Source organism: Aquarana catesbeiana, linkage group LG06, assembly GCF_042186555.1.
Source record: "Aquarana catesbeiana isolate 2022-GZ linkage group LG06, ASM4218655v1, whole genome shotgun sequence".
Taxonomy (NCBI): Eukaryota; Metazoa; Chordata; class Amphibia; order Anura; family Ranidae; genus Aquarana; species Aquarana catesbeiana.
In genome coordinates this window covers 409,758,183-409,772,715 of record NC_133329.1, presented here as the reverse complement: position 1 = coordinate 409,772,715, position 14,533 = coordinate 409,758,183, and positions in this window count along the sequence as shown.

Sequence of the window (14,533 nt, the reverse complement as noted above, 5' to 3'; positions counted from 1 at the left end):
TTTCATATCTTTGCAAATGTATTAAAAATAAAAAACGGAAAAAAGTATCACAGGCTCCTCCCATGTACATAGCTATCACGGGCCCCTCCCATGTACATAAGTATCACAGGCTCCTCCCATGTACATAAGTATCACAGGCTCCTCCCATGTACACAGGTATCACAGGCTCCTCTCATGTACATAAGTATCATGGGCTCCTCCCATGTACATAGGTATCACAGGCTCCTCCCATGTACATAAGTATCACAGGCTCCTCCCATGTACACAGGTATCACAGGCTCCTCCCATGTACATAAGTATCATGGGCTCCTCCCATGTACATAGGTATCACACGCTCCTCCCATGTACATAAGTATCACAGGCCCCTCCCATGTACATAAGTATCACAGGCCACTCCCATGTACATAAGTATCACAGGCTCCTCCCATGAACATAAGTATCACAGGCTCCTCCCATGAACATAAGTATCACAGGCTCCTCCCATGTACATAAGTAATCACAGGCTCCTCCCATGTACATAAGTATCACAGCCTTTGCTCAATATTTTGGTGAGGCTCCTTTGGCACCAATTACAGCCTCAAGTCTTTTTGAGTATGATGCTACAAGCTTGGCACACCTATTTTTGGCCAGTTTCTCTCATTCTTCTTTGTAGGACCTCTCAAGCTCCATCAGGTTGGATGGGGAGTGTCAGTGTACAGACATTTTAAGATCTCTCCAGAGATGTGAATCGGGTTCAAGTCTGGGCTCTGGCTGGGCCACTCAAGGACATTCACAGAGTTGTCCCGTAGCCACTCCTTTGTTATCTTGGCTGTGTGCTTAGGGTCATTGTCCTGTTGGAAGATGAACCTTCTCCCCAGTCTGAGGTCCAGAGCACTCTGGAGGAGGTTTTCATCAAGGATGTCTTTGTACATTGCTGCATTCATCTTTCTCTCGACCCTGACTAGTCTCCCAGTTCCTGCCGCTGAAAAACATCCCCACAGCATGATGCAGCCACCACCATGCTTCACAGTAGGGATGGTATTGCCCAGGTGATGAGTGGTGCCTGGTTTCCTCCAGACATGACCTTTGCCATTCAGGCCAAAGAGTTCAATCTTTGTTTCATTAGACCAAATCATTTTGTTTCTCATGGTCTGAGAGTCCTTCAGGTGCCTTTTGCCAAACTCCAGGCAGGTTGTCATGTGCCTTTTACTGAGGAGTGGCTTCCATCTGGCTACTCTACCATACAGGCCTGATTGGTGGAGTGCTGCAGAGATGGATGTTCTTCTGGAAGGTTCTCCTCTCTCCACAGAGAAATGCTGGAGCTCTGTCAGAGTGACCATCGGGTTCTTGGTCACCTCCCTGACTAAGGCCCTTCTCTCCCGATCGATCAGTGTGGCCGGGCGGCCGCTCTAGGAAGAGTCCTGGTGGTTCCAAACTTCTTCCGTTTACAGATGATGGGGGCCACTGTGCTCATTGGGACTTTCAATGCTGCAGAAATGTTTTTATACCCTTCCCCCGATCTGTGCCTCCATACAATCCTGTCTTGGAGGTCTACAGACAATTCCTTGGACTTCATGGCTTGGTTTGTGCTCTGACATGCACTGTTACCTATGGGACCTTCTATAGACAGGTGTGTACCTTTCCAAATCATGTCCAATCAACTGAATTTACCACAGGTGGGCTCCAACCATGTTGTAGAAACATCTCAAGGATGATCAGTGGAAATAGTATGCACCGGGGCTCAATTTTGAGTGTCATGGCAAAGGCTGTGATACTTATGTACATGGGAGGAGCCTGTGATGGGAAGAGCCTGTGATACTTATGTACATGGGAGGAGTCTGTGATACTTATGTACATGGGTGGAGCTTGTGATATTTATGTACATGGGAGGAGCTTGTGATACTTGTGTACATGGGAGGAGCCTGTGATACTTATGTACATGGGAGGAGCCTGTGATACTTATGTACATGGGAGGAGCCTGTGATACTTATGTACATGGGAGGAGCCTGTGATACTTATGTACATGGGAGGAGCTTGTGATACTTGTGTACATGAGAAGGGGCCTGTGATACTTATGTACATGGGAGGAGCCTGTGATGGGAGGAGCCTGTGATACTTATGAACATGGGAGGAGCCTGTGATGGGAGGAGCCTGTGATACTTATGTACATGGGAGGAGCCTGTGATACTTGTGTACTTGAGAAGGGGCCTGTGATACTTATGTACATGGGAGGAGCTTGTGATACTTATGTACATGGGAGGAGCCTGTGATACTTGTGTACATGGGAGGGGCCTGTGATACTTGTGTACATGGGAGGAGCCTGTGATACTTATGGACATGGGAGGAGCCTGTGATACTTGTGTACATGGGAGGGGCCTGTGATACTTGTGTACATGGGAGGAGCCTGTGATTCTTATGTACATGGGATTTTTCCTTTTTTATTTTTAATAAATTGCCAGAGATTTCAAACAAACTTTCACGTTGTCATTATGGGGGATTGTTTGTAGAATTTTGAGGAAAATAATTAATTTTAACCATTTTGCAATAAGGCTGTAACATAACAAAATGTGGAAAAAGTGAAGCACTGTGAATACTTTCCAGGTGCACTGTAATTTGGTGTTGTGCTAATGTGCCCCCAGAATGCATGGTGCACCATTGTGTGTGTGTTGAGATGCCCTTCCTTTTGAATGACACCCCCTTATAGGAGCAGATGTGCATGCCGTGTATTGCGGTGTGCTGCATTAAAAAAAATAAAATAAAAATCATATCTGGTGTTCAAGGCTTTTCAAGACAACCATTTGTCCATTGAATCTATAGGTGTGAATTGGGCAAAACGAATGTTCTTTAGACTATATTCTCTTCTGAACCAATGTTCTTTTATTATGGGCAGTAGTTAATACTGAATTATGGACACTAGATGGAGCCGAAGAGAGTAAGAAAATCCATAGGTCTTTGTAATAAAAGATGCAGTGTCGGGAATCGGCAGCAGGATGGCTACACTCAGGAAACTGGGACCAGACTGTGTAAGATTTAGATTTATTCACAGTGAAACAAAATCCTTCGAAACACCAGCACACAGCAAACATGGAAATATAAGTGAACCAAAAACCCAGGTGACAGAATACGGGACTAATCAACATAACAAACAGCCCTACTTTATACAATACCGTGCAATAAAACCTTTGGTTTGAGAGAGTTTTGCAAGACCAGCAAAATTTTTTACTAAATTTTGACTTGATAAAGAAGCGATGTCTTGATATACAAGTAGCGTCACGTTGCGTCACAACTGAGTATAAAAGAGAAGAGAGGCGCCTCTAAGTGTAGCAATATGGTTACACTTAATGAAGGTACAACATTTAGCAACTCACATGGTTGATGATGAAAAAAGACACATCTAAGTATGGAGGCATCCGGGGTAAAGCTGTCCACATAGACCATCCCCCGCACCGCCATCATCCCTTCCACGCTGCGCTCCACGAGCGCTTCAAGCCACGCTTTCAGATCGCTCTACTGCAGGGTAGTCTGCCCGGTCACAATTTCAGACTGACAGCGGTGAGAGCCGGCGGTGCGGGGAATGGTCTATGTGGACAGCTTTACCCCGGAATCCTGCATACTTAGATGTGTCTGTTTTAATCATCAACCATGTGAGTTGCTAAATGTTGTACCTTCATTAAATGTAACCATATTGCTACACTTAGAGGCGCCTCTCTTCTCTTTTATACTCTGGAGCTCCTGCTGGCTTTTGTTTCTAATCCCCTTGTGGAGGCTTCCATTTGTGGATGGATATTTTATGGTTACACAACCAATCACATTGCTATAATCTTTTTATACGGACTATAAACTGAAGGATTTATGAATAAATGTTTGTGGAACGAATCATTTGTGTTTCCATGATTTCTTATGGGAAAATGTTGCTTTGATATAAGAGTGCTTTGGATTACAGGCATGTTTCTGGAATGAATTATGCTCGCAATCCAAGGTTTTACTGTTTATACAAAATTGGGGAACACAGAAAAGCCGGGGAAAACTGGATGTGCAAGAATCAGATGGGAAGGGCGAACCAAAACTATAATTGGGACTAATGAGGAGTAGGCACAAGGCAACAGAGGGTACAGGGCAGAAGCAAGGTCAAGATCAATGGCAAACAGAATCTGGCAGCAGCAAAACCCTAAAGCGAAAAGCACTAGTAGGGAAAGACCTTAAATACCCTCCCAGCAGCCAGCATCAGGTGGAAACTGATTACTGGAATCCGCTGGGAGACACCTGCTGGTGGACACAGGAACTACATCCTTCCGCTCTGAGAAGCACAGTGCCACCAGCAGGTGACCAAAGGTGCTGACATGCAGTGTAACAATTCTGAAGAATTAGCAAATACAATTTACCATTGGTTACATTGTAACCAAATAAAACCCTCCCAATCTCCATCCTCCTATGGCTAAACGCTCCCTCTGCACTGATTGCATGCCTCTGACCTGACGCCACCCCCCATGCTTGCACCATGCAGCGGTCTGACCAGCCAATCCCAGTGCTGTTGCATGATGGGCGGAGTCATATAGTGCACAATCACTGTACTAATTGTTGTTGGTAAATGGTAGTGTTCATTCAGGGGCAGAGGCAGGGAAGCAGCTCTAATAGTAAGATTAGGCATTGGTGGAGGCCTGGCACATAGGAGGGGAGGGGGGGGGGCTTCATTTTAATGACTAGCTTGCTTTACAAAACATCTGCGTTCTAGTCCAGCACAGAAATAATTTACAGAGTGGACCCAACTGATGAAATTAGTAAGCTGGTAATGTTCCAGCAAACACTGCAACCGTGCAGCTCAGCAAACCCGCTCCTTCTAATTTGAGTTTTATATTCTTTACCTATTGCCAGACTAAGCAAAACTTCCAGTGTGCCTCTGGATGTATCTGCAGATTTTTATTTTACTGTCATGCTGTGCTGCGCAGTTCCTCCCTGTGTCTCCTGTAATTATTTTCCTGCCAACTTTTCAGATTATATTGAAGTGTTCATTTAAAGGTCACTACAAAAAAAAAAGAACTCTTTGCTGCAGTTTCATATATCAGCCAGCAGATGGCAGTGTTTCAACATCAGCACCTGAAGGGATTTCTAGATAAGCCACAGCTGTCACAGTGACCTCTAGAGGTGAAATTGGGAACTGCGTGTTAGAAGATAAGATGGGGCAAAATCAAGGGGATGATATTTTCTGGAATGATCTAATCAACACAAAAACATAAATCTGGTGGGGCCCATGTCACACAGTGAGTTTGTGGCCGCAATGTAAATTATAAGATGAAGCAATCAGCGCCACAAGTAAAAAAAAATTGTGATGTTTAAATAAGATAACCTAATAATAAACGTGCACAGCTGCTAAACATTCCAAGTGGTACACCACACTGGTTTCAGAATGGATAGTAAATAAATGTAGCGCTATGTGTAAAATTATAAATATAAAGTGTAAATCTCTAAAATAAATAAATCCTACATATAAATGAATAGTCCATAAAATGAAAAAATGAAGAAATAAAACATGAAAAACTCTTCTTGTGATCAGCCAATCACAGGCGTATTCGCGTATCGGCCAATCACAGGCCTTCCTTAGTAGATGGGTGGGCTGATCCCTCTAAGCTAATTTGTAGTGTATCGTTGCTATAGCAACCCTCCGGGCGTCGCCACAGCTAAGTCTGCTATAGCAACGATACACTACAAATTTTGGGAAGAGGAAGTGAGAGCAAAGAGCTCGTGGGGAGATCCACATATGAGTTTTGACTCATCTGGGAGGTGAGCGCGCATTTTTACTGGTGGTGTGCTCTCCTTTTGAGGACGAACAATCACTGCGGTGGAATTGTGTGGATACACTGATCACAAGAAGAGTTTTTCATGTTTTATTTCTTAATTTTTTCATTTTATGGACTATTCATTTATATGTAGGATTTATTTATTTTAGAGATTTGCAGTTTATATTTATAATTTTACACATAGCACTACATTTATTTATTTACTATCCATTTTGTAGCCGCAATGTGTTCAGCTATCACTCTCCTTAGAGTTTGTGTTACTTCAGAGAAGCAGAAGTGACATGCTAGAGCAGTCTTTTCAACACAGAGGAACCCTTGAAATAACTTTCTGGTCTCAGGAAACCTTCTGCTAAAAATTCGTATATCATGATACATTAGTGTGATGATCAGTGGGAGGAATGTCCCTTATATTGGTGATCAGTGAGAAGAATGTTCCTTACATTGGTGATCAGTGAGAAGAATGTTCCTTACATTGGTGATCAATGAGAAGAATGTGCCTTACATTGGTGATCAGTGGGAAGAATGTTCCTTACATTGGTGATCAGTGGGAAGAATGTTCCTTACATTGGTGATCAGTGAGAAGAATGTTCCTTACATTGGTGATCAGTGAGAAGAATGTTCCTTACATTGGTGATCAGTGAGAAGAATGTTCCTTACATTGGTGATCAGTGAGAAGAATGTTCCTTACATTGGTGATCAGTGGGAAGAATGTTCCTTACATTGGTGATCGGTAGGAAGAATGCTGGTAATTAACCAGACTCTCCATGGAGGAGGAGATATCACCAGATAAGAGAGCAGAGACGATCTTGCTTGAATGCTCTTTACCCCTGCAGGGGTACATCGTTCTGGTGAGTGTGGAACTGAGAGGGGAGCACGTGTGGAATTCACCCAACTTTTCACCAAGAAATATTTTGATCCAGGCACAAGTCACTTTGGAAGTCACTAGATTTTTTGTTTGTTTTGTTGTTTGTGATTTTTTTTGTTTACACCAGTGAATTTTTACATTCATGTAGGGGAAAAAATATTTGATCGGCTGTTAATTTTGTAAGTTCGCCCCACTGACAAAGAAACAATCGGTCTAAAATTTTAATGGTCGGTTTATTATAACAGTGAGAGGCAGAATAACAAGAAAAATATCCAGAAAAAAGCATTTTCAAAAAAGTTATAAATTGATTTGCATTTTAATGAGTGAAATAAGTATTTGACCCCTTCACAAAACATGACTTAGTACTTTGGTAGCAAAACCCTTGTTGGTCATCACAGAGGTCAGACGTTTCTTGTAGTTGGCCACCAAGTTTGCACACATCTCAGGAGGGATTTTGTCCTCTTTGCAGATCCTCTCCAAGTCATTAAGGTTTTGAGGCTGACGTTTGGTAACTCGAACCTTCAGCTCCCTCCACATATTTTCTATGGGATTAAGGTCTGGAGGCTGACCAGGCCACTCGAGGACCTTAATGTGCTTTTTCTTGTGCTACTCCTTTGTTGCCTTGGCCGTGTGTTTTGGGTCATTGTCATGCTGGAGGACCCATCCACAACCCATTTTCAATGCCCTGGCTGAGGGAAGGAGGTTCTCACCAAAGATTTGAAGGTACATGGCCCCGTCCATCGTCCCTTTGATGTGGTGAAATTATCCTGTCCCCTTAGCAGAAAAACACCCCCAAAGCAGAATGTTTCCACCTCCGTGCTTGGCTGTAGGGATGATGTTCTTGAGGTCATAGTCAGCATTCCTCCTCCTCCAAACACAGCGAGTTGAGTTGATGCCAAAGAACTTGATTTTGGTCTCATCTGACCACAACACTTTCACCAAGTTCTCTTCCGAATCATTCAGATGTTCATGAGCAGACTTCAGACCGGCCTGTACATGGGCTTTCTTGAGCAGGAGGACCTTGCGGACACTGCAGGATTTCAGCCCTTCACGGCGTAGTGTGTTTTCTTGGTTTTCTTGGTGACTATAGTCCCAGCTGAGATCATTGACAAGATTCTCCTGTGTAGTTGTGGGCTGATTCCTCACCGTTCTCATGATCATTGAAACTCCACAAGGTGAGATTTTACATGGAGCCCCAGACCGAGGGAGATTGACAGTTATTTTGTGTTTCTTCCATTTGAGAATAATCGCACCAACTCTTGTCACCCTCTCACCAAGCTGCTTGGCGATGGTCTTGTAGCCCATTCCAGCCTTGTGTAGGTCTACAATCTTGTCCCTGACATCCTTGGACAGCTCTTTGGTCTTGGCCATGGTGGAGAGATTGGAATCTGATTGATTGCTTCTGTGGACAGGTGTCTTTTATACAGGGAGTGTTCCTAATCTCAGATTGTTACCTGTATAAAAGACACCTGGGAGCCAGAAATCTTGCTGATTGACAGGGGATAAAATACTTATTTCACTCATTAAAATGCAAATCAGTTTATAACTTTTTTTGAAATGTGTTTTTCTGGATATTTTTTTTTTGTTATTCTGTCTCTCACTGTTATAATAAACCGACCATTAAAATTATAGACTGATCGTTTCTTTGTCAGTGGGCGAATGTACAAAATCAGCAGCCGATCAAATACTTTTTTCACTCACTGTATAATTTTATACGGAGTATACTCCGGGTTTAATGGACAAATATTTTTTATGGACACTTTTTGCACAATACCCTGTTTCCCCAAAAAATAAGACCTAGCGTGATTGTCAGTGATGGCTGCAATATAAGCCCTACGCCCCAAATAAGCTCTACCCTGTTTCCCCGAAAATAAGCCCTACCCTGAAAATAAGGACAAGGACTTTAACTAGGGCTTATTTAGGGGGTAGGGCTTATATTGCAGCCATCACTGACGATCACGCTAGGTCTTATTTTCGGGGAAACAGGGTAAGCACATTGAGCACTTTATTATAGGTTTACATCATATGTGTCATTTTTTGTTTTGTTTCATGGAACTTTTTTTTATTAGTTACTCAGGACTGCAAATGGAACATTATTTATATTAAGCACTTATAGGATTTAACACATATAATTTTTGTGTGGTTTGTAATTTAAATTGATAGCACACGCTACTAGACTTTATTTAAACGCAATCGCTTACTAGATTTAGGCAGCGTCATTTTACACACACCCCCCCCATTCCCTTAAAATTTTACACCCCCCCCCCCATAATAATCCACCCCCTTCTGTAATCATGTGATCGGCCCCGTGCTGCAAAAAGGAGCATTGCACCCCTCCAAAAAGATAAAGTCCCCCCCGTTATGTTACCAAAGATGAAACTCCCAGTGCAGTAAATCTAATAACATTGCTGGGGATGCCGTATTCTAACCGGGAGGCTGCATGCATTTTAACCTCACGACCTCCATGGGAGGCGGTGAGCCAATTACCAGAGCAAGGGATGAGGATTGTGGGGAAATCTTGCAGGTTACTGTTGTAGAGAATAGAAATTAGATTTTTTTTTTGGCAGCTCTAAATAATCGTGTCTGGCGTCAGATTTCATTGTAAGGTGTTATTTTATGAAATGTAGGAATGGCTCGCATGTAACATATATATTAGGGTTGCACCGATACTAGTATCGGTATCGGTGCCGATACCGAGTATTTGCACAAGTATCAGTACTCCTGCAAATGCACAATACTTTCTGATACTTTCCGATACTTTCCGATACTTTCAGGCTCGGCTCTTTGAGCTGTCAGTGGGTCTTCCCAGTGTTGAAGTCCGGTAATTGGAGCTGTCAAAAAAAAAAAAGCAGCCACACAATCTTAATTACCAACATTGCTCAGCCCTGAAATACTGAAATAAAAAGAAACATTGTTTCTTTTTGTTTATTTCTGTTTCCTCATCTGCAGATCAAAGGGATGAACAAATGTTCCTCTGTTTAACCCCTTAATAACCCTTCATTTACTCTAATCAGTCTTAATTACCTCCCTATTCTCCTCCATTTAATTATTATTTTCCTGCTTTTTTTTTCTTTTGTTCACTTCTATTTTATAAACGATAAACAATTAAAACTTTTTTTTGTTTGCTTTGTTAGTGAATATTTTTACACATATATTTACACATTTCACATTGAAAAAGTGCTAAATTTAAAAAAATATATATTTATTTAATTTGTAAATAATTTTTCAATGCTTTGTACCATTGCTGACAGGTGAAGTTAAAACAAAACAGTTGCGGTAGGTATCGGTAATTGGTATCGGCGAGTACTAAAAAAAGAGGTACTCGTAAGAAAAATGGAATCGGTGCATCCCTAATATTGTATATATTCACAAAAGTGAGTACACCCTTCACCAGTGGCGGCTGGTAAAGTTTTAGGATGGGGGGACGCAAGACACCGCCCCTCCTTTTTGATCCCTCCCACTTGGTAAAAATGGGTGCAGTTTCAGCAAAATAGTGGGCGTGGCTTAAATGGTGTGGCTCTAAGGGGGTGTGGATAGCATCTGAGATGAACAAGGGATGGAGGGAGAGAGGGAGGGATAGCAGGCCCAGATCCTACACAATAGAAATATGTGTATTCTAGAAAGGTTAACAATCAGCAGATAAAGATTCTCCAAACACCTGGTGTTAGCACTTCAATCATCCCAACACCTTGGTTGTTATGGTGTCAGGATGATTGAAGCACATTATTTCTATTATTACATTGTAATATAAAATGAAATCATTCAACTCACCATAATGCAGAATCAGTGGGAGCCCTGAGTGTGTTACCTGCCATGTCGCCTGCCACCAGGTGTCCCCAGCGGAGTCCGTCCTTACATCAGGTGCCCCTAGCAGAGTCCGTCCTTACATCAGGTGCCCCTAGCAGAGTCCGTCCTTACATCAGTTCCCTCCGACGGAGTCCGTCCTTACATCAGGTGCCCCCAGCAGGGTGCCGTCCTTTCATCAGGTGCCCCCAGCAGAGTCCGTCCTTACATCAGGTGGCTCCAGCGGAGTCCGTACTTGCATCAGGTGCCCCCGGCAGAGTCCGTCCTTGCATCAGTTGCACCCGGCGGAGTCCATCCTTGCATCAGGTGCCCCTAATGGAGTTCGTCCTTACATCAGGTGCCCCCGGCGGAGTCTGTCCTTACATCAGGTGCCCCCAGCAGGGTGCCATCCTTACATCAGGTTCCCCCAGCGGAGTCCACCCTTACATCAGGTGCCCTCAGCGAAATCCATCCTTACACCAGGTGCCCCCAGCAGAGTCCCTCCTTACATCAGGTGCCCCCAGCAGAGTCCCTCCTTACATCAGTGTCCCCAGTGGAGTCCCTCCTTGCATCTGTGCCCCCATCAGCGGAGTCCCTCCTTGCATCTGTGCCCCCATCAGCGGAGTCCCTCCTTACATCTGTGTCCCCAGCAGGGTCCCTCCTTGCATCTGTGCCCCCATCAGCGGAGTCCCTCCTTACATCTGTGTCCCCAGTGGAGCCCCTCCTTACATCAGCATCCCCATCAGCGGAGCCCCTTCTTACATCTGTGTCCCCAGCAGAGCCAATCCTTACATCAGTGTCCCCAGTGGAGCCCCTCCTTACATCAGTGTCCCCAGCAGAGCCCCTCCTTACATCTGTGTCCCCAGTGGAGCCCCTACTTACATCAGTGTCCCCAGTGGAGCCCCTCCTTACATCTGTGCCCCCATCAGCGGAGTTCCTCCTTACATCTGTGTCCCCAGCAGAGCCCCTCCTTACATCAGTGTCATCAGCGGAGTCCCTTCTTACATCAGTGTCATCAGCGGAGTCCCTTCTTACATCTGTGCCCCCATCAGCGGAGTTCCTCCTTACATCTGTGTCCTCAGCGGAACCCCTCCTTACATCTGTGTCCCCAGCGGAGCCCCTCGTTACATCTGTGTCCCCAGCGGAGCCCCTCCTTACATCAGTGTCATCAGCGGAGTCCCTTCTTACATCAGTGTCATCAGCGGAGTCCCTTCTTACATCTGTGCCCCCATCAGCGGAGTTCCTCCTTACATCTGTGTCCTCAGCGGAACCCCTCCTTACATCTGTGTCCCCAGCAGAGCCCCTCGTTACATCTGTGTCCCCAGCGGAGCCCCTCCTTACATCTGTGTCCCCAGGGGCAATCTAAAGTAGTGAGTGTACAGCTTGTATAACAGTGTAAATTTGCTGTCCCCTCAAAATAACTCAACACACAGCCATTAATGTCTAAACCTCTGGCAACAAATGTCAGTACACCCCTAAGTGAAAATGTCCAAATTGGGCCCAAAGTTTCAGTATTTTGTGTGGCCACCATTATTTTCTTGTTCAATATTTTTATTTTAGTTTAAATGGGGAACAGAAAAAAAAAGAAAGGGAAGGAGGAAACAGTGTCAACCTTACAGTAGGATAAATGTATGGGTATCAAGACACTGGTCACCGCCCACACCCATAACTGGCCTTCACAGTAAGGAGCACATGGAGGGCATATACATACAAGAAAAAGACAATTCCATAGCTCAACTCACCAACCAGTCTGCTGACCAACCAAATTTACCTGTCTAACCGTATGTTAAAGGCAGGGGTTTAGTTAGCACACATTTGCAAACGCATGTGAAAGCTGCAAGGCCTCGTCAAGGCACCCTGTATTACTTGCAGTCCTAACACTAAATTTATAAGTGTCTCCACAGTGGAAGCACATGCATTGAATGGATAGGTGTGAGACAGGTGAGCCAGGAGGCCGCCCTAGCCCCCTTAAAGGGACAGGACACACACTGGACACCCAGCAATAGCAGCAGAGGCGTCCAGTGTGTCACCGACCCAAATATACAAACGGTAACAAGACACTGGTCACCGCCCACACCCATAACTGGCCTTCACAGTAAGGAGCACATGGAGGGCATATACATACAAGAAAAAGACAATTCCATAGCTCAACTCACCAACCAGTCTGCTGACCAACCAAATTTACCTGTCTAACCGTATGTTAAAGGCAGGGGTTTAGTTAGCACACATTTGCAAAGCAGTAGTAACAAACCTGAGTCGACAGTGAAATACCTTCAAATGGATGAGTTCGGGGTCAGGAGGATCGTCCAACACCCTTAAGACACCCTATCTGGGAACAAGCTGTGTCGTGAGGGGGAGACCATTCAGTTAACTTTTAATCTATCGCTCAAACGTTTTATTAGGAGAAATCTGTATATAACGTGGGGGCGGAGGGGGAGCGATGGTGGTGTATGAAGCATAGGTAAACCATGGAACCAGTAAGGATGCAGTCCAAGTTGTGAAGATGATGGTAGCAGCAATAGTGCAGTGCATTTAAAACCGGTGAGTGATGTAATGTATAGCCAAGATACAGCAAGTCAGTAGTGAGGCCCGAATCTGGGATCGGCAGCGGGCTAGGGAGCTAGGTAAAGCAAGACTTAGGGATGAGATGGGAAAGAGTTCAGATCAAAAACAAAGAACTATGGGTATCTGATCATGGTCCTACGGTAGGTTTGTGGGTCCTGGGAGGAGAGCCCATTGTGGTGAATGAACCATTGAGGAACAGAGAAGAAGGAGAAGTGATAAGGGGGGGTTTGAAAATAAAGAAAAAAAGGGGGAGCAGGAGAGAGAAGAGAAGTCGCCGGGGCAGGAAGGCGGAGTCTTCTGGCTATATATACTTTGGAGGGAAGTAGCTTAAGGGCAGAGTAGAGAGCTATCAAAATCAGGGGGAAGAAAATGATCAACCCATGGTTGCCAAAGTCTTTCAAATTTCGTGACCTTATCGAGGAGTAGAGCCTTGACCTTAGCGTGGATCATCGCTCTAGTGATCCTATGTTTAGTTTCCAAAGTGCTCAGGTGGGGAGTTTTCCAGGCCTTTGTGATCATTTGCTTTGCAGCTGTGGTGACCCGCAGAAGTAATTGGAATTGGAGGCCAGTCAGGTCTATAGGTTTTTTTATTAAGTAGGGCAATGGAGGGGTCGAGGTCAAGAGTACTGCCGACCAGAGTAGAGATAATGCGTAAGATGTTGGTCCAGAACCTTTGGTCTAAAGGGCAGCTCTACCAAATGTGGAGGTGCGTGCCTCGTTTAGTGCAACCTCGGAAACAATTAGGGGAGTAGGAGGGGAGGTATTTTGATATCCGGGCGGGGACTAAGTACCAGCGCGTTAATACCTTATAGTTGGTTTCAGAGGCTACTACATTCTGGGATGCAGATTTAGTGGCTAGTCAAATGGACCAGTCTTTCAGCTCAAGCTGGAGGTATATGTCAGCTTCCTATTGCGCTGCATAGCGGAAGGAAGTGTTCCTGGGGGGATCTGATAGCTGGGTGTAGATGAGAGGAATTAATCTCCGAGTGTGAGGGTCTTTATTACAGATGCGTTTCGAAAGCTGACAGGTCAGGGAGGGAGATGTTGGTGCGCAAGCAAGGGGTAAAGAAGTGCTTGAGTTGGAGGTAACAGAAAATTTAGGAGTTTAGGAAGGCCATAGGACTCCCTGCGTGTAGGGAACGTTTTGAAGGTATCAGGAGTAGTAAATGAGTAGGCTCGAATGAGATTAGCGGACGACCACCTATGGAAGGTAGAAGGTGAGGACCACGCAGGGTAGAAAGCAGGGTTGCGGAGATAGGACAAAGGGGGATTATGTGGGGATTGGAATCCAAACTTGGTTTTGAGGTTGTCCCAAAGTTGTAACAAGTGGCGTGTAGTGGAGTTCTTCAGTGTTCTGCGATTACATGGGCAGATCCTTAGCAGGTTGACCACTGGGACACCGTCGCAGTCCACGGATTCGAGGGCAACCCAATGGGGTGTTTCCTGAGTAGCGTGGTATTTCGGTAGTTGGGCTAGCTGGGCCGCTGGATAGTATTTGGTGAAGTGAGGGAGACCTAGTCCACCTTGTAGCTTGGGAAGATATAGA